Genomic DNA, 26,167 nt, shown 5'->3' with positions numbered 1-26,167 from the left:
ATCATTTGAGTGGCTATTGGTGCTTTCACAAAATATTAATATAGTGAGATTTTTGATTAATAATTATCCATAATGTTGATATAATGACTGAGTGCATATATATTTATACATACAAAGTCCTGCCCTGTGTCAGAGGTCCATACTTTATGTTTGAAAAAATGACTGCAAGGCAATACCAGCAGCATATTCAAAAGGTTCTGCTTGCCTGGTCAAGATGAAGAGCCTCATGCATTTTGATAAAATACTTGAAAACCTCTATTGTCTGCCATTCAGTCCACATTTGCATAACAAACCCTAGTTCAGTGAAGATTTAAAACCATGTTCAGGAAACAGCATGACTTCTTTCTAGCCAGCGTCACATAGCTAATATCACAATTAGCTCAATACCCCCAGTGACAATTACAATACGTTGCAAGTATTGTGATGATGAAGACAGAGGCTCAAAGGCTGACACAGCTGCAGCAATACTTGTTGTTTAGCCCTGGTGGGAAAAGACTGTGTTTATAAATGCAGCCATCACTTTGTAGGACTGTTAGAGGGAGTCTGTCTAGACAGAGAAAGAACCCAGTGGCCTCAGTGGTATTTACATCCCACTTCTTCTAATAAGAAATATGGCCATGTGTGTCATTAAATCTTACTCCTGACCTGTCTTGAGGCAGTTTAATTACATCTGTCGTAGCCCATCTCTCAGTCTCTCGCTCTACATGTCCAGACATCAGAAGTGGTGCCCGACAAAATGGGTCACTTTTAATACTGTGTCTAATACAAGCAGAGAGGGATTTAGTTGTGTTGAGAGCATGGCAGGGGTTTGCATTGTGCAGGCTGCTGGAGGGGGGGCTGTTGATGCTGATGCTGGGGCTTAATGTCTTCTGTAGATTTACCCCAGACTGCAGTCTGCAATTATAACATGGCAAAGAGACAATACACATTAAGAGTGTAACAGATTTATCGTGTGTCTTAACTGTGGGTAAATACAAACATTTATACAACCCAGTGAAAGAAAATTAGGAATATGAACCCATTTCAAGTCTAATTTCCCTTATGTGCACTTTGTATTAGGGCTAAATTAATTATTCAAATCAAAAGAAAAATAAGCACCAATGATTCTGGTAATTAATCAATCTATTATTCTTCAAGCAAATATAAGAAATATTCTGTTCTTCCAGCATTTCAAATGTGACGATTTGCAGCTTTTATTTGTCCTACGTATACAGTAAACTGAATATCTTTGGGTTTTAGACAAGATAAACATCGAGAAACAAGATATTTGGGGATGTCACTTTTAGCTGGTATTATGCTTCACGCATCTGCAAGTGCACAAGGGTGCATTGGAATCTGTGTGATGTAAATTATGCTATCACAGTGTGCATGCATAGTTTCTGTGCATACAACCCAGCCAGATCTTTCCATGCAGCCACTGCAGATACCGATCTACTGCCCAGGTGTAGAGTGCGTCCTCCAAGCAGACTCTAAGTACTATAAACAGAACTAGCAAGCGTCCGTGGAGGTCCACAACTGTCTGTGTGCACATTCATTAGGGACTATAATAGAGCCCTTAGGAAAATACCCCCTGTCTCAACTGCAAGTGAGTCAGTTGCATTTTTCACTCACACATCTCACACAATAAAATGCTCTCATTTTAACCTATGCAGCTGTCTGTACCAGCTCTGTGCCTCTTGTGTCTTGTAGACGTAAAGACAACTTGAAGTATTTAATAAGTTAAGTCTGTTTTTTGACAATACATATGTAAACACAAGGTTGATGCCCATTAAAAATGCACTGAACAAATATACACAATAGTAAATAAATATATACATTTTGCAAACTAGTTGGAGCAGATGTGAGCAAGAGCAGCTCACTCTGCTCCAGTTTGTAATCCCACCGATTGTCCCTTCAGCAGCTAGGAAGAAGGGTACAGGAAGCTCTTGATTTTCTTCTGCAGTGTTTATTTATGGGAAAACAGTAACCTTCACTGTACATTTACCGCCACAATTTCCCTGCTAAACGTTTATCCCTCTTCTGAGCACAACACCTGTCTGCTCTGAGCAGAGCCACAAGCACTCTCACTTTTGCCACACCCCTGGTGTGCTTATGCCACAACTGCAAGCATCATTATGGGAAAATACATCAGTAATATTCACATATATCAAAGGAAACACACTGCACACTGTACAGAGGCTTTGGCTGCTCTTTTGTTGCTGACACTGAAATGTGTGCATATGCACATGCAACCAGCATAGACAGATGCTTCAGTGTGACATGAATGGTATCATCATGCAAATGTGAACAATTAAAAGACAAAATGAATGATGGGTTTATTAAAAAAATATATTGCCAGATTAACGTATTAAATCTTGAATTGCAGGCCTAGTTTGCATGTTGAACTACAACTTCAGTTGCCTGATGTTCAGTTTCTACTTTAGGATTTATGTCAATGCCGCATCTGCTCCAGGATGATTAATAGTAGAAAGTGCATGCCTGAAGCAGCAGCGGTATCAAGAGCACATCCGACCCATCCACATTCCAACTCTGCTGACTTCCTCAGTGCTCCTCAGGGCTACACAGTGACAGCTGGCTGTGTGTGCACGTTTATGTGCATGTTTGTGACCGAATAGGGAGTGAAGGGTCAGGAGGAGTCCAATGAATGTGCGTGTGCTGTGTGTTGATGCATCAGACAGAGCAGTGTGTGAGTGTGCAAAGAATGTGTAGGATGATGAAAATGTTCATGAATGTAATTTCCACAAATTTACACACATGCAGACAAAAAAGTGAACACTGTCTGAGGAATTGAAAGAATGCAGGAAGTGGCAGGCCTCTAAATTACAGAGTTGTTTCATTTCTACATTCTTAGTAGAACTGCACCTTTAGACATGTAAAACATGAAAGCTGGCCTGGAGAACTTGACTGTGGCTATAGGCCTGGGAGTGTAGTGGAGTGAAGTAAGACCTTGTTTACAAATGAGATATGAAGCCCCTCTGTCTGTTCATTTACTCTCCTCTGATGTGTGTCAGAGGGATGTGCACGCACACAGGAAGAAACACAGGCAGTATTGTGTACATGTGTGCACATGCAACAGTGAGACAAGAATAAAAAGGCACAGAGGAAGAGGAAGGTCGGTTTATGCAGTGGAATGAGGTTTAATTGAGTTGGAAAAGAAGGGGTTTTCCTAACACCGAGCTTGAGCTTCAGTCTCAGGGACTGGAGTGAAAGTAAGCAGTTTTCCCTGCATCTTCTCTGTTTGTCTGTCTACTACTACTGCTACTATTACCAAAATAACCTGCAAAATTTGCAGAACCTCTCTTTAATGACCGATGAAGAATCTAAAAACAATCTTAAAAGAGGGTAAGTGAATTGACTCAGACGAATGGGAGGCTGCGTGTAAAGCTCTGCTGCTCCATCTGACCATACAAGGCAGCAGTGCCGTTTCTGTTTTATCACCAAGTGAGTGTTTAAGTTCACACACATCCAGAGTGACAGAGAGGGAGAGAGAAAGAAGAGAAATTCAATCTGCTGTTGGAACACACACAAAAAGCACGCTGACAGAGAGGAGAGGCGGAGTGCATATGAGCCAATGGTTTGTGAATATACAGCTCCACAGAGCACATCACTGAATATACACACCAAGAGTCTTTGCAGCTCCCTCTCTTGCTCTGACACACAAACATGGTACATCAGGAGTCATTGGAGAGTATTCACACCGTCAAGAAAAGTGAAGACTCCGATCTTACTTGTCTTGAATAAGAGTGACTTTGCGCTCAGCTTAGATCAGCATCACAAAACTAACTTGTGACTTCACCGCTTAGGATAAGGGATGGGAATTGATAACATTTTATTGATACCAATGCCAGTATTGATTCTGCTTAATGGCCCAATCTCAATTCCCTTTATGTTTCTTGATCAAATTTAGCCATGCTGTCATGATCTAAAGTGGATGAAATAAGAGAATATTTTTCACAACATTCATTTGCATTTAGGTTTTCTAAATCAAAGAAAAAAAATCTGCTAAGCATTCTTCTTACAAGTTTCCAGCAGCATAGATGCACAATGATGAAAGAGTATAGAATTGTGATTTTATTTAAATATATTGAAATATTAAATATTTGGGAATTTACATTGTTTAGAGGATCATTTTGTTCATTTGATCATTCTGTTATTGTGCAAGAAACACTTTCAAAAAGTCGCAACTAAGGCTGTTTAATCAGAGGGAATTTAGAAGAGTCAATGTGATTTTTTAAAACAAGATGTTAAATGCAACATTATAGAGAAAAAAGGTGCATTCTTATTGTTTTATAGTTAAATTCTTAACTTTACAGGTCTGACACAGGCAATGTAAACAGCTGTAAAAATTCAACTTCATTAAAAAAAAGTAACTGAATAGGGCTGCTGTACAATGAGGTTCACACTCTTGAGAGTTAACAGACTAAGGGCAGAAATTCACCATTAAAAACAGAAAACACTAAACAAGAATGCACTGTGCGCTCAGGGTCAAATAAAAATGATAATCATTTAGTTAGTATAAATAACCAAAAAAGGCAGCATTATTGTCATATTAACAAAGCCAGAGATGCTGTTTGACCATCACATTCAGTAGGCATCTCTACCAAAGTTAGACCTACAGTCATTTTATTGCACTGATTTTACTCAAATGGGATTAAAATTTGTGCTCCTCACTACAAGACCAGGCAGCACTCTCTGGCCTTGCCACACTATGTTGGTTTTTATTTACATTTCTCAAACTTAGTCAGCAAGAAAAGATAGGAATAACTGATGTGGGCAAAATAAATGTCTTTGCTGGAGAGGAGGGTATTTCACACACACTGAACTGTAAACACAAAGTGATCTAACATGATTGGATCTTAAAATGATGGTGACATCTTGCACCAGCTTAGAAGCAACCAATAAACATCAAGCCAATGAAGGATGATGTAACTTGTCAGCTACTATAAGTGTCCCTGTGACACAGCTATTGGATTATTGACTTCTGGCACAGTGTTCTGCTAGCTGTGAAGAACACCGACATGCTCAACTGGAAATGCCTTGTATCTAAGAAAATTCTGTCATCCAGGTCATGGATTATCAAGAAGTAACGGGGACAACAGCAAATGACCCTGCTGTTTTGTTTGAAAAATGTTTCATTTACTCCAAGATCACTCATCAATTCAGAATGCCTCTGTTGTGATCGGGCAAACTTGCTGCCATCTCAGATGTGTGGTCTCCTATAAGGGCACAATCTCTTTCTTTTAAAACATTATTTATATATGTGTGTGTACATATGTGTGTGTGTGTATGTGTGTGTCTTACTACAACTGTTCTACCTCATATAGATGAGACATGGTCAAGGTAAGTACACCGGAGATGGCTGTCTACATTACAATACCCATTAATCACTGCATTCCTCAGCAGCAACACATGAGAAAACACACACAGAAAGCAAAACAACCCCACTCCTGATAGGACGCCGAAGGAGGAGGGAGTAAGGAGACACTAAAATTCCTTCTCAGTCTCTCAACAACGTCTCACTAAAACAAAACCACAGTCTGTGTGTACAGTACAGCCCACCTATCCAGTAAAGATCACACAACATCTCCTTCCAACTCAACCTTATGTTGCTGCTGTGGGGACAGTGAGAGCTACTGAGGGCCCTAGTTCAGAGCATCTTTGTCCAAGCATTATGAGTTTTTAAAGATAGTTTCGCAAGAAAGAGCTTACATCTTGCATCTGCATTACAACTGACCTAGCGCAAGTCTTCTGTGTGGTTTGACTCAAATCTTACCATTCTGAATTTAGTTACAATTACAGGTGTATTATCCACACAGATCTGCCAAACTAAAGGAATGAAAAACAAAGTGAAATGTCCTGTTAAAAACAAACCATGGGCCACAGCACTCAGCAAAATATACATATATGGATTAGGGGTGTAACGATTCACTCATGCATCCGATGCATCGGACTTTAATGTGTAAGATATGAGTGTATTTGTTCAGACGTCCTGTATTGGTATAAAGTTGAACATGAATTGGAAACAAATTGATGCAGCACTAGCATATTGATACATCTCATCAGGACGTGCGTATGTTTAATTTTGGGAATCAAGGAGCTGCCACTGTAACTTTCCTCTGTTTTCTTTTGCCCCCTCCTCTGCCTGCACCGCTCTCGCTGGACACCTGCTGCCACGCTCACACAAAACAAGCGCTCCTTCTTCTTTCTCCTGCGTTTCCTCTTCAATTCATCAAAAAAAAAAAAAAACACACTGAAAACAGCAACAGAAGTGACATTGTACCACGTCGCACCACCAACATTTCTTAACGTGCAAGTGTAGAATAAGTTTGAGTCTTATAAGAAAGATGAGAAACACTGCTGCAAATTATTTATGCAAAACGTGTCAGACAGCAGAGTACAGAGCCACAAGTCTGACCCACAGAGACACCATGTCACTGTGAGAGCAGGTAACACTTCACTGTTCCTCCACATTAATCAAAACCACAGCACTATTCATATGACAGAGCAGCAGATCATCTTACTGCAAAAATACTAATATTTTAAAAAGTTTTAAAGTTTTTTTCAGATTCTCATTTAGGCTGCAGTATCTTATTTACATATGAGACTCAAAATGTTAACACCACTGTAATGTCTCCTTCTCTCTGTCTCACCTGTTACTATGTTTAGTAAAACTATCAGGATTTCTTGTGCAACTAACAGCACTCCACAAATGTAGCCTTAATTGAATCAAAATGTAAAGATTCACACATTTCATTATCTTGTATTGCATCGTATCAAACCGAATCAATCGCTATCTAAAAATTTCGAAGATATATCGTATCGTTGAACATGTATCAAGATATGTATCGAATCAGTCTCAGTCAGTGAGATACACAACCCTAATATGCACAACAAAACACAAACTCTCTTGAAAATCAAACTATATAAACTGCTCGATTTATGTGAAGTGGATCATTTTCCTTTGTCTTGATACAACAGGAGTGATGCATTTAGGCCACATTATGCCAAAGGAAGCACTCAATCATTAATTACCTGTTTCCGACTTCCATTGTCAACATCCTGTATAGTGAATGATGTATTCATCCAATCCAAGTGCAAAAAACATCACACAAAGACGGAGCACTGCTTAACACCTCCCCTCCCCCATCTAATGAACTCCCACATGGAGGGCGAGGGTTATGGCTGGGTATGACTGACTATTTTGCTGGAACACCATTGGTCAAATAGGAAAATACACTTTGGCAATATCAATTTACAATAAAACTGTGGGTGGTGTAACCACAAGAAATATATCAAATACACAAGGACAAAAGCCCAAAAAAACGAACTCTTAAAGATCCAATAGCTTAGTAGAATAGTAGGATTAATAGAGTTTCTATTAATCCCTTTATGTCTCAGCATCAGGTCCTGGCCACCACTAAAGCTGTTAGAGTTGGCACTGTGGCCAGCCTGTCTCTGTTGATGCTTGTGGATGAACCTTTTATTGTTCGTGTGTATGTGTGGATGGCAGGTCTGCGTACAGAGGCACCTCACTCCTTGCAGAAAACGATCAAGACAAATGGCACTCCATGCACCTCGTTATCTGTAGACAAAGAACCATATTAACCCTCAGTGATTTTACCATCTGACTGACTTCTTTTCATCTGTCCAAATAAAAAGTGTTGACAAACCCATATGTCATCCCAAGACTGTATTCACACCGACAAATGCAGAATAAACTGACTTGTTGTCTTATGCTTTCTCCAAAGAACATCTTTGCCATGAATCCCTGAATTACGGAGCAGTAATTTCTCCAAACAAAACCAAGGACAAATCTTGATCAAGCTACAAGCCCAACAACCAGAAATTACCCAAGATGTAACATTTTGTCTAAAGCCTAATCCTCAAAGTCCAATCAAAATAATGACACAGCCTTGTACCCATAAACCACTAGCAATCAGGCATAAAATGTAACACATTTAACACTTGTAGTTTGACAGACAATCCACAGAATTTCCATGTATACAATATCTTTGATGCTATCTGTCTCCTTTCAGAACAATTCATATTTACCACAATATACATTTTATCATGCTTTCATAAAAATATGCACCCTTAGTTGAGCAGTGACAAATTTAATTTCTAATAGGACAACACACCACATGGTAATGACAGATCCTGTATATCTGTGCTGGAGGGAAAGGCCCCTGGAAAATATCCAACTATAGGCTTGAACTTGAAGATCAATCTCAATTCTGTGTCAGAAAGCTACACGTCCCAAGTGTATTTCAGCAATAGAACTGCAACAATTAACTGATCAAATGAAAATTAATCTATTAACTATACTACTATTTCAATAATTGATCAATCATTTTGGTAATCTTTAAAACAAAAATGTCAAACATTTACTGGTTCCTGCTTTTCTTTGCATTTATGATAGTAAATAATCATGAAAACACTCAGCAGATTAATCAATGAAGTAATTGTTAGCTGCTGCCCTATTCTGCAAATTCTAATCCTCCCCCTACAAACATGATAGACAGCAGATGAAGACAAGGGTTATGGCTTATAACTATAGGCTGCCTTTAATAAGATGAGTGGAGGAAATCGGAGTACCATACTGATTGCGCAGCATTACAATATTCTGTTCACTCTGCACAAATAAAAAAAAAAATAAAGTAGAAACTAGATTTTAAGATTCTCCATGGGACAAAACGGTCAATGCAGCAGAAAAAAAACAAAAAAAAAAACACTTTCATCAAGGGTGGACGGGGCTTGACGTTAAGCATGCAGCTTACTCTAATCAATTCCATACGGGACACTAACATGTGCTAAGTGACTGTAAGCTACTCAATAAGGCCATTAGGAGCAGGTGGTTAAATGTGGCTACACGTTAAGTGGACTAAGCCAGTTAGCCTTCAAGGGAGTGGCAATCAGAACTGGATGGACTAGCAGCTACTGGCAACAGAGTGGTCTAAAAGGCTGCAGGGAATGGGCTACAATCTGTTCTAAACCTGGCAGGATTTTCAAAAAGGCACCAACCAGATCCTGCTGCCACCAGGACAGGCTGCCAGTGGGGCGAGTTTTCAGTTGGGTGGTATTATCAACCAGAGAGGAAAGGACAGAGCGTATGCATTTGTGTACATGGAATCAGATCTGGTTACAACAACAAACACGCTCACTTTAAGTGTTTGCATGCAGAAGTATAACACTAGGATACTATGAGGGGGAGGGTGGGCAGGCAAGTCCTATTGTCTACACCGCACACCACGTAACCCCCCACAGGCACGATGCCGAGGGGAGTGGGGGTGGGTTTTGAGTGGATTAACTTGTGTAACATGACGGAGGAGCAGCTGGCACGGGTAACTTCACCCAAAAGTACCCAGGGATATTGAATAGGCTGCAGGGTGATAGAGGGCGTGGATGACATCTCGTGCATACAGAAGCCTGTGCATTCGGTACATGCATGTGACATTGAGCCTAGTCTGTCACAGGTTAGGCATGCAGCTGTAGTCCCACACATATCACTGGTGCTTCATGGCATTATTAAGCTACACATTAAATACTGTAAATACCAAAATAATGCATCTGTTTCAGGTCTGGCTTAGTGACTTTTAAAATCAGTGAAGGCAGTGGATAAATTATGAAGTTATGGAGCTACATCACCAAGTGGGGTCAAAATTAGGGAGGAAAATGGTTCAAAGGCCAAGAGTGACATCCTGAAATACAGTGAAGTGGACTTAATGGGAGCTATTGGGCTTTAAGGGAATATCAGTGAATTTGAATGGTTACAAGACAGAATGTTTAATTCCACGCACGTGAAATTAAAAAAAAAAAAACCTACATAAAATAAATCTATATATGGTGCCCTAACACAAAATAAAACGGATAAATTTATTATGCAGAGAAATAATTAACTACATAAATATGAGATCAGCTGGAACAGTCTGGTAAATTCTCACACACTTCTGACATATTATGATATAACGATATTCAAAATATATCACGATATCTAATGTCATATCACAATACAATATAATATTATTATATTTCCCAGCCCTAGTTGAACATTCTCTAATTTGAGCCTCTTACTCTTTCTTTACTCTTCTCTGCCAGTAAACTGAACATTTGGGAGTTGTGGACAAAACAAGACATTTGAGGACATCATCTTAGACTTCGGGAAACACTGATCAGCATTTTCTGATATACTATGGACCAAACAACTAACCAGTTACTGGAGAAAATGATCAATAGATTGATCTATAATGAAAAAAATTATTACAGAAAAGACCTGTAATAACTTCAACTCACAAGATTATGACAACATTAATTAATTGAGAAAATAATCAACAGATTAACATGAATAGAAAGGCCACAGAAAGATTGCTAGACACCTCTGGAAAAGGAGTTGAAGAAAGAGACCATGGCTAGAAAATAGATTTAGACCAGGCATTCTGCAGTATAAAACCCATACCAATTTCCTGCCAAGGACCCTTGTCCCATGTTATCTTGCCTTCTTTTTCCAGACTTCCTGTTGCTTTCCACTGTCATCTAACTAATGAAAAGTAGAAGCAGTGGGCTGGAGAACACTGTGCACAAGAGAAAACATTTTCCAACACAAATGATTATTAAAAGTAATAATCATAAAATAAGCAAACTAAGTAATTCTATTCAGGGTGGCTAGCTGCAGAGAGGCCAGAATTACACGAGTTTTGCATATTAAAAGTCAGCAGCTCCTCTCTTGTTCACTAGCCAGTTGGCTATACTCAGGCAGATAGTCAATATAATGCTGGAGAGCCTGAGGGCCAGATCAGTTACTACGCCTCTGACAGGGCAGGGTGAGTTGAGGCCAGATGGACAGTGATCCCACACACACCCCCTCCCCGCCGCCTGCCTCTCTGACAGCCACCCAAACCCAGAGACACACCCCTGAACTGTGACACACGCGCACACACACACACACACACATTACTGAGCGCACGGGATTGACTCCCATGCACATTAAGAGGAGGAGCAGAGGATGATATTAAGACATGCCCAGCCTGCTAAACACAGACACACACACACCTTATGACTGCTGAGCACTTTAATTTACCTCAGACAGTCTTGGATCGATAACTAAATAGATCAAATATACAGCATTGCTTCCGTAGAGACAGCTGCTGCACATGGGAAACAGGACCATGGAGTGATAACCAGTTTTACAATAAACCCCAATAAAACTCCAGAAGATTAGTATTAGTGTATCAAATTTTAATTATCATTAAAAGCACAATAGAGATTGTCTGCAAGTACAATGCCATGTACATCTAACAATTCAGACATGTTTCACTACTTTCTGACATTTTATACAAAACTTTAGTCTTTGTTGTTATCCAACTGCCTCTATGACAATTTCTACAAGGGCAAGTAAATATTGACATTAGGCATTAGGATCCACTTGTGCAAGTGAAAAAAAAAAAAACATCAACGTCAAACCCGGCTATCACTTCTTGTTCAATATTTTATTCAAACAAAAAAACTCAATATTAATACCCATTTGAATTAACAGAATTTCAGTTTAGAAATGTAACAGAATACACTATACTGGAATATGACTTGAAAAAGTGACAGCCCTTTCATCTACAGTTATTTCTCTTATCGCCTGAAAATACGATGTCACTTTACAATGCTGCAATGCCACTGTAAATACACATAGCACAGTTAAATATGTCTTTGGGATGGCATTCAAGGCTACCAAAGTGAACTAACAAACAGACTATGAAAGTGCTGAATTACTCTTTCAATAATTACAGTGCACTGAGCCCAGCTTCACAGTCCCAGACAGACTGAGTGCCTGAAAATGCAGCGCCAGCGTCCACCACTTTATCCTAATGGGCAGGACAGTGCCAGCTTCAAAACCACAGTGACGAGAGCTACAGCACCACGCCGTCTCACCAGCCCACAGCTGAACGGCCAACAGCAACACCAGAGATGCACAACAAACCTGAAGGTTGGGCGAAAGATGAAATATAGTTTAACCCTGAATGTCATCTTAAACAGATGCAGTAAAGCAGGCAGGGATTAAATTTCCATGGGTGTGGGAGTGAGACTGACACTCGTTGCAGGCTGTAAAAACAGCTGACTTCCAAGCAGATGCAAATGCCCTGCCCCGTACAGGGGTTGTGCTTTCCATTCAGCTGCCCTGATTTTTAAGTTAGCTCTCAGACAAGGGACAGGCTGAAAAGTGCCAGTGTCCCTGCAGTACAAATGATAGTCTTTACAGATTTAAGTTCAGCACCATCTCTACTCAGTAGAAATTCACTAAAGCAAAGGAGAGCTGAGACAATCAGTTGGTAAACAGTTTCGATCATCATTTAAGTTCCTTATTGCCATACTGCAAAACATTCACTGATTCCAGCTTATTAAAATGTGACTATTTTAGGGCTGCAACTAACGATTATTTTAATAATTGATTATCTGTCAATTATTGTGTTGATTAGTTGTTTAGTCCATAAAATGTCAGAAAGACATTGATCAATGTTTCCCGAAGGTCAATGTGACATCCTCAAATGTCTTGTTTTGTCCACAATCCAGAGATATTCAGTATGCTGTCCATTTTCCATTTAAAAAAAAGATTCATAATGATCATTAGAACAGAAAAACAGTTGACCTTCAGTTTAATAATTGGTTACTAAGTGAGTAAACTCAACTAATTGTTGCAGACTATTTGCAGGCTTTCTTAGACTATGATAGTAAACTGAATATTTTGGTGGTTTGGCAGACATCTGACAGGATTTGCTAACATTTTTATAAAGTTATTAATCAATTAAATAAAGAAATTAATCTCTAATCAAAACAAACAATAGTTGCATCCCTGAAACAAACACCTTTACAAATGACAACACTGCAATGATTAGGCAATTAAAAAAATCAACAGCAATATTATTTTGATACACATTTTCAAATGTTCCACTTATTTAACTTATTTAACATTATAGTAAATTGAATATTTTTTGGTTTTGGACCGATGGTCTGACAAAACAAGACTGAGAACCACTATCAAATTGTGGGGTGGACCTCCTGGGGGGCATGGAGCCACTGCAAGGGGGGGCAGGGATGACCAGGAGAGAAATAAGAAGTGAAACAAAGTTAAATGAGTATGATTTATGTAGGGAAAATAAAGTCAAATTCAACTTGAATTCTTTTTTATTAGTTGCCTATTAGTTTTTCCATAATGACTATAAACATTCCAAAAGACTGGTGCTTGATACAGCAGAGAGTAACTGGTAAGTACATTCTGTTCTCACAGTGTGGGATCATAGTGGAGGACAGATTTGAACCCTTGAGCCCAACATCCACAACCATCATAACCTCTCACAGCTGTTGCACTGATGCACATGAAGCCTTGCTAAGCTGAACAAACAGCACAAATCATCAGCCCTAAGATGTATTAATCCAACAGTATATCAAAACATTTAATGGTGTGAAGCTGACATTAGAGACAGCAAATAACTTTTTGTTCAGGCTGACTATGGTTTCTGAAATCTGACATAGTTTTAAAAGCTTGAAAAAAAACCTTTGAGTAATAGAGCAGAAAGTATTCAAAGTATTGTAGGTATTTCAGTGAGGACACAAACGGGTATTTCACTCACTTAGTCAGACACAGAGCACCAGCCTTAATTTGTTTCCCAGTGTGTGGCATCCATCTTAAACAGTTGCACTACCGCAAATGTTGCAACGTAAACCACCTGCGTTTCTCAGTCTGCCATGCCTGAAATAAACAACTGCAGCCACCCCATTAGGCAACACAGAGTCATTAATGTCAGCGTTTTGTAGTACATACTAAGACCGACCAAGACAACATACAATTAACTTGAACTTGTAGCAACTCAGTGACCCAAAAGATAAAACAAAGGCATAAAGTTTTGAGATTTAACAAATGCAATCTTTTGATGATAAGACATGTAAACAAAGTCCATGCCACACCTTCTAAATGTTGTAGATAATTTAGTTTCTGTAGTACTGATTATTTTATGAAGGTGACACACACACTGCTCAGTGGAGCCAGAGTTTTTAAAGTATGACAACTTTTTTTGCATTAGCAGTTTCCTCTTTTCAAACCACCTTATCTAATCCCTTGAGCCCTCTCAAGGTTATAGGAAGCACTGAAACGAGATAATTATTTTGAGCTCCCCTTCTGGTTTGCTTTGGCTTTCAGGAAGAGGAAAGGGAAACAGAGATGTAGAAAGCGGAAGTGGCAGTGCAGTGTAAAAACACAAGCTATGTCCCAATTCACAGGCTTGATCAGGCAAAGGGTGACAGACGTTCACAGAACCTGAAAGCCAGGGAGAAGCTGTTGCCGCCTATCTAGAAATAAGGCAGTCAAAGTCGGCAGTTAATTTGGATGGACTACTGATGCTTCCCTCAAGCTTGCTGTTCATTTGAGAGTCCAGGAGATGCTGGGCCCTTGATAGCCACGTTTTATACCTGGGGTTGTCTTTTAAATACAATCAATTATCAGATGCTCTATATCTGACTTGTGCTGACAGTACTTCTTAAAACGGTATTATGCATTCCGCGTCCAGAAGTTTCCATGTGGTATAAATTTCATCATCAGAAGGTAGTAGCGTAGGTTCTGTCCAGACATCCACGTAACCCAGTTTGTTGTGACCGCACGGACTTGTCCATGCAACCACTACAGATGATGATCTACATGCGGAAAACGTCATCCAAATAGACTGAGAAAGTAGTATAAATAAAACTATGTCTAAGGCATGTGTGGTGTCTGCAGCTGTCAATGGCATGTAGGCGTCCATTCAGGACTATAATACGTAGCACTACCTCTCCCAAATCCCATTAGAGGTTAACAGTACCCCGGACCTGACATAACAGCATCAGTATGGATGGGTATCATTAGGATTTTGATACTGATGACTAGGGATGGGCATTTTCGACAAACTTTTTGATCGATAATCATGAGAATTAACGATCAATTATCGATTTAATCATTAAGAAATGTCTGATAGAAAAAATGATTAAAAATACCACAGGCAGTCTGTTTTTTCTCAATTAAGTATTTATTTCAAGAAGAACCTTTAATCCAACAATCCTCTTGCACAATTTAGGCTACAGTTTAAATGTGCAACTGTTAAACAAAACACCGCGAGGTGTCGGGCTGAAACTCCTCACAAAATAAAAGCCAGTGACAGTACTATTTTCTCAAACAAAATACAATTCCGCCTCTTTTAGACAGAATAAAAAATCATAATAAATAATAATAATTTAAGGAGAACTTTAATCCACGTCTTGCGCGATTTCAATTTAAATGTGCAACTGTTAAACAATAGAAATAGACCTACGCGGAGGTGTCGGGACCCGGGATCTTAACAAAATAAGAGCCAGTAGGCTATTCTCTAAAACAAAATAAATAGGCTACATTTCGCCTGTTTTAAACACAAAAATAAAACATCATATTATTAACTAATAGTCATTTAATCAAAGAACAAAGTAGACTCGCAGCTGACCTTTTTTTTTTTTTTTGCCAGAAGGCACGACTGAGAGAGGGAGATCCCACATAACAATAACACATTATAGGCCTATAGGTTTACATGAAGGCTACGGTGGTAACTGTCCTGGGCTATAGCTTACCTACTGGTTTTTGTTCGCCGTGCACGCTTCATGTTTACTACCTTCAGATACAGCGGCAGGGCAGAAGTCAGCTCGCAGGCGGTTTTCTCTGCTGTCCTTAGGCTATATCGCCCCCCGCTGGTGGGATATTTTACTACCGCCACATAGTGAAATTCATTACAGTGCTTTCTCGACGCACACTACATGAACTCTGTTTAACACTGTCAAAAAATCGAAAAAAAATTACGTGATCGACAAAATTCTTAATGATCAATTATCGATCATCGATTAATTGTGCCCATCCCTACTGATGACAATTCCAATACTCCTACTGATACCATTCAACATAATTTGATGCAACTGCAGACATGAAATGAAAGGATTCAACAATTATTTTATTGACATACAAAGCAAGTCAAATCATTTCTCAAGTTAATGCATTAAGCTGCATTTTCATTAAAGTTAGCAAAATGAGCCCACACATTTGGCCTATCTAGTGCTGATGTAATCTTATCTAAATGCCAGTAGCAGTATCAATTGTCCAGCAGCTTATCAATACTTTTGTACCAACCAGTCAGGAAGTGGTGCCAGTTTAATATCGGTTCAAGGTCCATCCCATCCAAGTGTCAGACTGTAGGATAACATACTGTAAATGTCTTTCTCTGTCCATCTTTGCCTATTACTAAGTTTTCAGCAAGCAAAAGGTATAAACTTTGTTGATGGAAAATTTAAGACGTGAAATACTTCATTTGTTTGGTGTAGTAACAATGTCTTCTGGGAAAAGGGAACATTCTTCCTCACACTGGGTTTTGAACAACAAAAAATGATTAATGATTAATATGAAGAAAATATGACTTCAAACAACATGGAAGTAAAGCCAATCACCACAGAACACTCGGTTTAAAAGAGCGGGGGAGCAAAGTTATGATTTTAGTTGAGCACATGATTATTGATTGGCAAGTAACTGACAAATATAATTTATCCAGATGATATTTCCCAACTTAATTTATCAACAAGGCTCAGATCAACACAGCACTAGACTGTTGACCATTACATACACTGGATTATGGGATATGGAGGGTCACAAACAGTACGCCAGCTGATAACTTCAAATTCAAAAAAGGCAGCTACATCTCTGTGCCATTGTAATAGGACACAGTATCAGTGACCCTGGACTGAGCTTACACCCTTCAAGTCAAGAAAGGCATGCGATGGAGGGAGGGAGGGAGAAGAGAAAGACCATGCACGTTTGTCATTCACGCTTGGTTTCACACCTAGGTGACGATAAACTCCTCAGCAACAACACACATCTTGGCAGCAGCAGCATGAGGGATTTCAGGAGGCGACACACTATCTGAATGTCAAATTCCGTTTTAAAGCCAATGATAGTGTCACTGCTCCCGCACCCTAACCCTGCCCACCACACCCACACATCCCAAAACACACCGATTATGTAATGCAGACTGTGAGCCAAAACAGCATCCCTCTATCACTGAGATCAGCAGACGATGCCGCCTGATAGTCTGCCTCTGAGCTCTCTGTACTCCTCTTTTCTCATGTTGCTCTGCCAAGTCAAGAATGAGATCACTGCATGTGCAGGGATGCAAATATGAAAACAGAGATGATGTTGGTTATATTGGCAATTAAAAATTGAAAAGGAAGCGCATGACTTGGAATATGCAGACAAGTAGGGATGGGTATTATTAGGACTGCACTGATACCGACTACGGCTGCAACTAATGATCGTTTTCATTATTGATTATTCTGTAGATTATTTTCACGATTTCCCACAGCCCAAAGTGACATACGAATTGCTTCTTTTGTCCAACCAACAGTCCTGAACCCAAACACTTTTCATTTAATATCATAAATCATAAAGAAAAGCAGAAAATCCTTGTATTTAATAAGCTGAAACAAGTAAATGTTTGACATTTTTGCTAGAAAAACAAATGAAACAGTTAATCGGCTATCAAAATACTTGGAAATTAGTCTCCTTTCAAGTGATGAATCAATTAATCAGCTATTTGTTGCAGCTCTAACACAATACTGATACCAGTTCATACTACTCAAAACAATTTAGTGCAAAAAATAAACACAGCACTAAAAGATGTGAAATGATCCAACATTTATTTTAAAGCTTTTTTTTCACAGAAATTAGTTTGTTTCTTGAGTTACTGCACTTAGCTGCATCCTCATTAAATTCAGTAAATTGAGCACACACTAAAGTTTTGCCCTGTCCAATGTAAATAGCAGTAAAAATTTTATGTCGATATTTTTGTATTGACCAGTCAAGAGCTAGTACTGGTTTAGTACCATTTTTAGTACCCATCCCCACAGGCAGGAAAACCAAGGTGCATGCTACTTCCTATCTATCAATACATCAGTGATGTTTGACATGCTGCTGCTCATACTTAGGTTTAAGTTAGTTTGCTAAAACGTATCTCAAAATAGATCTAACATCATATAACATCCCCAAAACAACCTGAAATCCCAGTTCATTGGCAGGAGTTCCTACAACCTTTAAATCATATGTGCACTTTTTTCCCCTCATTTTTACCCCCACCTCTAGTGTGCAATAATTTCAGCATTATGAAACTGTGCCTTGTGTTGTTGGGACTCCTGCCAAGGACCCCTAGGTGGCCTTCGGGACCCCCACTTTCGAAGCCATTATTTCGAGAGTTTCTGGGTGTTTTTTTTCAGGACTCAAGTGGAGCTTTAATAATACCATTTGTCTCTGGGAACAAACACGCTGAATTCTCCCAGGTTTAGCAAAAGGCCCCGTTTAGCCTCACAGAACAATAGCGGTGTTCGCTGCTGGGGCAGCTTGCTGAGAGAAACACACGAGGCCAGTCAATAATTTGAAGCTGAGCCCATGTCACTTAAGTCTTATTACAAACGCAAGACCGCATACACGTTTTACTCAGCGCAAAACACACGTTGAAACCACCACCGCCCAACCGTTAGTGCCATGCTAACTAACGTTACACTTCCATCATCTCATCCAGCCACAAACTGGCCACTTCCACAGTACAAAGAGGGCATCTGGCTTCAAAACAAATCATGTTTGCTTAATTTAAAATGCAGACCAAGGAGGGCGGGCTTCCCCGGGAAATACAGCCATTTTGAGGACTTTATGGTTTAAAATAACAAAGAAACGAGAAGGTGATGCAGCGTAACTTAAATAATTTCGCACGCGCTGGAGACGTTAGAACGTAACAGAATCACCGTACGTTACCTTCCAACCGCCGCTCTGCTCCCGAACACTCCTGAAGAAACAAACAGTCCCTCCCTTTCGCTCCAGCACTGAGGGAAAATGCACTTAATATGTCGACAGAGCCGTAAATTTCATCGGACTAACAATGGAGACGTGCAGTCACTCAGCTGCGGGTGTCCCTCTCTCTGTATCCTCCACGCTTTGAGACTCGGGCGCTTGGCGGCGGCAGGATACTTGCCTTCATGAAAGATGGACCCGGGCGGGGAGGCGGGGAGGCGGGGGAGAGGGAGTGACCGAGGCAAGGCATTAAATTGAAGGCGAAGCGTGGTGGTGGTGCTCGTGAAAGAAAATGCAGATTAAATCCCGCCAGCGGCCCAATCAGACGCGCGAGGCTGGTGGTTATGCAAAGCAGGAGTGACGTCAAATTCAAACCAAGCTCGAGCTCTGTCCTGCGAGACAGGGGGGTTCTCAAACTGAGGTCCGGGGCCACCAAGGGGTGCTAGGAAAAGCGTCCTGGATGAGTCTCAATGTCATCGTTTATATAATAATATTTTAATAATAATAAAAATAATAATAATAACAACAACAACAATAACAATAACAATAACAATTATTATTATTATTATTATTATTATTATTATTATTATTATTATTATTATTATTATTGATAATATTTACTCATATAATATGCTGTCTTTTAATAATATAGGTCCATAAGAAAAACAAAAGATACTTAAAGAGACAGTTCACCCCAAAATTTAAAAAAAAGCACAGTTTTTCTCTTACCTGCAGCGCTGTCCATGCCAAGTTTTGGAGTTGTCTGCCTTTTCTTGAATATAAAGTCCACGTGAAACAGAAAGCACACTGGGACCTTTCTTTGGAGAAAAAAAAAGTGATTCATAGTTGATGGCAAGAGACAAATTATTTTTTTCATCTTGTTTGAACTGTGCCACAAATCATATAATGTTTGTCAAAAACATAATTATACAAGTCCAGAAAGTCACAATTTGTAGCAGGTTTATCATAGTATAGTGTTGTGTTAAACCGCTCATTGAACATCATGTCTCATCTCACACAGCATACATCATCAACATGAATATCGCTGTCCCTTATATAGTATTATTATTACCTGAAGTGTTTTATCCAGCCACACCTAGTTCTTTAATCAGTCATGAACAGAAAGAACTAGTAATACCCTTGGTTATATGACTATATCTCTGTATGAAAACACACAGGCATCATAGCGTCAGTGGTTAGTGTCAGCTTCTGGAGGGAGAAAGTCACGATGTCTGCCTTTTGACAGACCTCATAATCTTGTATTTCAACAGTTTTACAACAATCAGGGACTTTCTTAACCTGTTAAATTAATTTTTTTTAACATGCCTGAACACCACCCCTGACACAGATGGAGGTTTACCAATAAAGAATACAGTACTGAGGTAGTTTGCCAGGTTTAGTTGAAGCTGAGCAGCCAGAGGACATCACAAGGAAAAACAGAAAGCATTTTTTTTCCTACAAATTATAATATATTTGCACCCCCAGTGAATGCAGTCATTAAGTTGTGTTTTTTACAAGTTATATAGTTATGTTTTTGTATAGTAATGTTAACCAATCAGGCCCAGTCCCCAACCCAGCACATGCTCTATGTAGTTAGTGTTAGCTGTTAAAGCTGTGTGCTATAAAATGCTTTGCGCATAATCTGCTGTCACAGATACCATTTTCCCCAAAGTGAAGAAACTCTCAGCAGCTGGATGGTCCCACAGTATTTTGGGGAAACAGAGCAAGGTTTGAGGTGGCAAACATCTTGGAGGACACACAGATGGACTATACTGTTGCTGACTAGCTAATTAATGAATCTTAGCTTTAGCACTGCATCACTAAAAGTTGAAGATTGATTGACAGTATGATGTCATTATGTTATTGCTTAAAATTGGTTGGTTCTAGCTTATGTAAACATGAATCACATTTTGTTTTTCAGGGAGGAAACATGATTTGATTTCTATGATTGACTTTGATCTATACATACAAAGATTTTTTTTTTTTTTTGACATATATTGTAAAAACAATGACCAGTGACTGGATGGCACTTGGCTTGCAGAAAATAAAACAAGATAAATAAATAAATAAATAAATAAATAAGAAAGAAGGTCATGCATGAAACTGCTCACAACAAGGTCTGTGAATTATCTTGAGTAACCAGGTCCTGATTTCAGAAGAGAGACATTGCTGTTGAGTTTGTCAAATGTATTTTGAGTGCCATCTAGTTCCATTATACACTATGTACATTATATACTACAGCTGATATGTCCAAAACTCAGCAACTCAATATATATATGTATTATATATACAATATATATTTGATTTTGGGGTGAACTGTCCCTTTAAGCCAAACTGTCAAACAGGAAGCCAGCAATTATGGTTTGCACTTCTGTAAAGTTGCAGGAGTCACAAGAGTCTATTTTTAAAAAAGAGATATCCTGATTTTTGCCCCTAGTATGGGTCAGACACCAAAAACAGGATCCATGCTATATTTCCCATAATGCAACAACAAAAAACAGCTCAAATGGGTCTTCGTGCCATTTTATGTTTTCATCTACTTTTAACATTATTTTATTATCCTTGTATTTACTTTTATTCTTTGTTAATATTTTTTGTAACCATGCTACAGTTCATTATTACTCTGATTAATGAACACCAGTTCTACCGTGTGAAATGACCCGCAGGCTGTTTCAATTATTTTAACTGTATTTTAATTTGAGGTGTCTCTGTTTCTGCTGTTTTGCGACCTGCAGAATGGATCACGTGTGATTCTTTTTCATTCGATACCAAGTGACAGAAATAGCTAGAGGAGCAATGTAGTCTCATCAAACAGGTTCCCAAGAATCTGTATTTTGGTGCTCTAGGCATCAAAAGTTCAGGAGCTGTTGCTCCAATACAGCAGTGACACTCCACAGACACTCCTTACTCCTTCCTTCCACCCACATATTAATTCTCTGTGCTTAAATTAAAATTTGAGACCCTACGATACACGAGTAATTTTCTTCTTTCTTCACGCACACAAAGAGTTTTCTGTTTCCTGAGATTTGGATAGTTGGGACCCTGCCTGAATAAATCGGATTATTTCAGAATGAAGAAAGCTTCTCTAAGACGTGCATGGTTCATTTTCTGCACTTAAATTTTTAGCAGTGTCCTCTTCCCTATGGTACAAGCCAACAATAGCTGTTAGTTGAATGCTTTTCTTTTTTCAACATTGAGCTGCAGCTGCAAGCTCCACAATAGAAATCAATGAAAAGGGAGAAGACATACAAAGACTATTGCAACTCACAGAAAGAGTGAATGGCTTAAGACATCTGACACAAACTGTTGTTTCTCTAATAAAAGTCAGAGAGGCGAAAGACTGCAGACATTTATAAGAAAAAGCCTCAGGCAAAGAGAAATCTTAAACTCTGTGAGTGGAGGGAGGAATGATGGCTTACCAGAAATCATCAACCACGGACTCAGCAGTGTACACATTCTCCATGTGCCTCAATGAAGAGTGTGAGTGTGTGAGTCATGTCTCAGCTCTGCCTCTCCATCCCTGCTCCTTACAAGACTCTGGCAGCTGTTTCATCAGCAGCCTGTCAGCCTTTCCAGTCGGCAAGAGGCCCTGTGCCAGAATGAGGGGGAAAACCCAAAGTTTCTCTAATCCTGCAATTTAAACTCGTTTTAGAAGCAGTTTGCATTTGAATTCGAATACAAGTTTAAAACATTACGGCTGGGCTGCATCAACAAGGACCACATTTTAAAATCCAATCACAGAGATGGAGGAGAAATTAAAGTTTCTCTGCTCTCTTTTTACCTGGTTTGCAAACAATTAACTCTTTTTTTAAACATTTTAGTCAGCTAGCAAACTATATAACTTTTGTTTTTGTTTTTTACTTTTTAGCTAGCTAGTGAATAAGGCAATGTTTTTGTCAAGCCATACAGAGCAGCCAAAAGTACAGAACATTTTATACTTACGTGTTCCCAACAGCTCTCAGTTTTTAAATTTATTTATTCATTTATTTTAATATTGGGTAAGCATATTGATTAAACTATTTAATGTCAGTTTACATCACTAAATGTGGATTTACTAAACTGAGATTAGTTTTATTTTAGCAACAGAGCTCTGCTTAATTTTAAATTTGGGTTTATTCATTTTAAACCTAGTTTTACTGAACTCTGATTAAAACTGATCTTAAATAAATTAACCTTTGTTGATACAAATCAGTCAATAATTCCAAAAGAAACGAGTCAAGGCTCTTTTGGGTGAGGATCCACCAGAAATATGTCAGTAAACCATTTCATGCTTCCTCTTTTATTTGACTTAACATGGAACTAATATCATCCAACATTATATCACAGACCTGAAAAAGCTACTAAATCCTCTCACATCCGGCCCATCCATTTCAGATTGCTTCATAATGTTGTTACACAAGGGTGTGTCTCAGCACTGGGCTCTGGTAGAAATCCTTAACAGAATTAGGATGGACTAATAATCTACGAGGCTTTTACACACACAGACTTAGCATCTTTCTAAATCTGTTTGTTTAGTGTGGTCTGGTCACTCATCTGCCCAAACACCTCATAGCTAAGGCAGCTGCACACACTGCCTGTGGCATTAAACACACTCTGCAAGCCCACACACAGACAAACAGACACACCAAACTGAAACTCGAGCAGCCTCTGATTCGCTGACTTATTATACAAGATATAAGACAGGAAAAGGAAACTGCTGCTGCTGCAGGCCTGCAGTTTTGATCTGAGGCGCTTTGTTAATATAAAAGGCCCTGAACTTCAAACAGAAAGTCTCAAATGAGCGACTGGAGCACATTTCAATTCAAGAGATCAAACTGGCACCAACAAAGAACCACACCCCACATCAGTGCACTGAAACTACAACTGAGAGCCCATTAGCAGCTTCTGAAACAAGACATTACCTTTGGGCTTTCAGTGTACATCAAATGTACAGAGTACAAGTAATGCTACAGGCTGTCTACACATATCAGTGGGTTAAACCGAAGACTTTTGTTTGATTAAATTTAAGGCCAATTTTGCAATAAAACTAAACATCAAATGTGAATATATGGGTGTACTCTTGTAAGTAAATACACATATTGTCAGTTCAAAGTTAATACATACGGCAAAATGACAACACCTGTTTCAGTTTAAGAACATTTGTCCAAATACATTCTTTTTTACAGCTCACAATAATTTATCCATCAATGTTTCCTGCACATTATTTAGCCAATACCAACAGACGCTACAGTGCTCACCAGGGGACAAAGTTTACAAAATAGGAATAAGAAAAACTTAAAAGACTATCACCAAATATGAAGACATTTTATGCTTGGAGTGAATTTTAGACCATCCTTGCGGCATTTAGCAAATTCATATTCAAGACATTTCCTGATTAGAATTTAAGACTATTAAATAATGTGAATTAAGACTTTTAAAGGACATAAATCATATGAAAAAAAACAACAACAGTTCTCTATTCAAGGAAACGTATACAAGCTTCATTCAAGTATGAATTCTTCCTTTCCTTTCCTCTCACACAGTCTGACATGGACCATCAAGGCACTGTTGGAGCAGTACATAATGTATGATGATATTAGGTTAAGTGGGTGGAAAGCAAAGATGTGCTACATCAGCTGCCAAGCCTCGCTTGGGAAGCTCAATAAGCAGGAAATGAGCTCATCATATCGGACTCTTCTGAAAAAAAGAATCCAGAATTGTAATTTCCCCTCTGTGAACACTCTGTGCTGCAGCGTCTCAGCTCAAACATGCAGGGTGTGCACAGCAGCTGCTGTCTCTGACTGTGTGTTAGATTCAAGGAATTATTAGCAAAAATCAAGAATCAGAATTTTTTAAAAACATCATGTGCCCTTTTTTAACTGCCAACAAAGTAGAAAAATAAACCTGTTGACATTTGGTACGGAGTTACATGCATGTGTATCTGGGCACATGGACAGCTTGCTCCCCCTTCTGACAATCCAGAGGAACTGCAACTAAAGTGGATCAAATTAGATCTAAGGCTGCACAATTAATTGAAATAATATAGAAACTGCATTACAGACAAGTGCAATATCCAAATCAGAAGCTGCAATTTTTTTATAAAGGGAAAATGTGTGCGAAAAAAACAGCATTATAATTAAGTGCTATAGTGCTGTAGAGACTGGTTCTTCAGATAAAAGAAAACATCACCAACAAATGAACAGCTTTTTTAAGTGAAAATGAATATTGTGATGCAAAAATAATCCTGTCCACTAAAACTAAACTCATGATCCTTTCAAATGCAAAATCAAAGCCACGAGCTGTGAGGTTGGATTCTCTGCCCTGCCCACCTGCAGACTTAATCACTGGCATATTTTTATTTACAAGACTCTTTCCTTCTCATCAACAGATCTACATCCAACAAATAATACCAACAATAAAAAAAGCATGGGAAGTTATTCTCTTCATTCCCAGGACTAATTTCTACCAACTGTCCCCAAAGTCTGCACGGAACTAAGAAAAAGTATGTTTTGAGTACAATGCTCCCTCGGCTTGGAATCATTTGCAGAAACACAAACTGTTCTAATTGGAAAATTTTAAAGTGTTTCTGAATGACTTGGAAAGAGGTGCATCTGGCTCTAGATATTATGAAAGTGAAAGAATGCTTTAATATCTTATAATTCTGCAATTTGTTCCTTGTTTTTCCATTTTTATCTTGTTTGATGTTTGTCGTGTGTCTGCAAGCCTGTTATCTGTGCTGCTGTGTGTCTTGGCCAGGACACTCTTGAAAACGAGATTCTTAATCTCAGTGAGTTTTTTTTTTTTTTACTCCTGGTTAAATCACTGTTAACAATGTAAAACATATTGCCATCATAATATCTGTCAAATTAATCACAATATGAGATTTTATCCCATGTCATACAGTCCTGTCATTAGATCATAATACAAAATAAATAAAATGTTTTAATATGAAAAATTATCCGGGAAACTTTAATCATAATAATTGGCAACATATATGACACCATGTAGATGACTTAGAGACAATTCATTTCTCTAATGTTTACATTTTCAGTACAGTTCAAGTACAGCTCATTCATATAAAAAGATCATACCAACAACATGTAGGAAAGGTACATCTAGGTAACACTAGACGATAGATATATGTATGTCATATAATTTAAAGTTAAGGCCATGGATGGATTTGGCACATATTTGCCATCAAGATCCAAAGTCCATCAGCATATTTAGCTTAAATGTGACACTGCAGGCTATAAAAAGATGAATGGAAAAAATACTGACATTGTTTTAGCCCACAACTACTTGGACCAGAGATCATCTCTCCTTTATAAA

General features: G+C 38.7%; 1 protein-coding gene across 1 annotated transcript in view; it reads right to left on the bottom strand.

The window, feature by feature from the left end:
• Positions 1-19,074, bottom strand: part of prr36a (proline rich 36a) — a 42,147-nt gene extending 23,073 nt beyond the window's left edge. Inside the window, exon 1 of the mRNA XM_084715651.1 lies at positions 18,824-19,074. The gene's annotated coding sequence lies outside the window, so the exon portion shown is untranslated. The remainder of the gene's footprint in view (positions 1-18,823) is intronic.
• Positions 19,075-26,167: the final 7,093 nt, after the last annotated feature.

The sequence above is a fragment of the Lutjanus erythropterus genome, chromosome 3 (genome assembly GCF_056507025.1).
Source record: "Lutjanus erythropterus isolate fLutEry1 chromosome 3, fLutEry1.hap2, whole genome shotgun sequence".
Taxonomy (NCBI): domain Eukaryota; kingdom Metazoa; phylum Chordata; class Actinopteri; order Lutjaniformes; family Lutjanidae; genus Lutjanus; species Lutjanus erythropterus.
The sequence above is the reverse complement of the archived record's forward strand: the minus strand, read 5'-3'. Positions and strand labels throughout refer to the sequence as shown.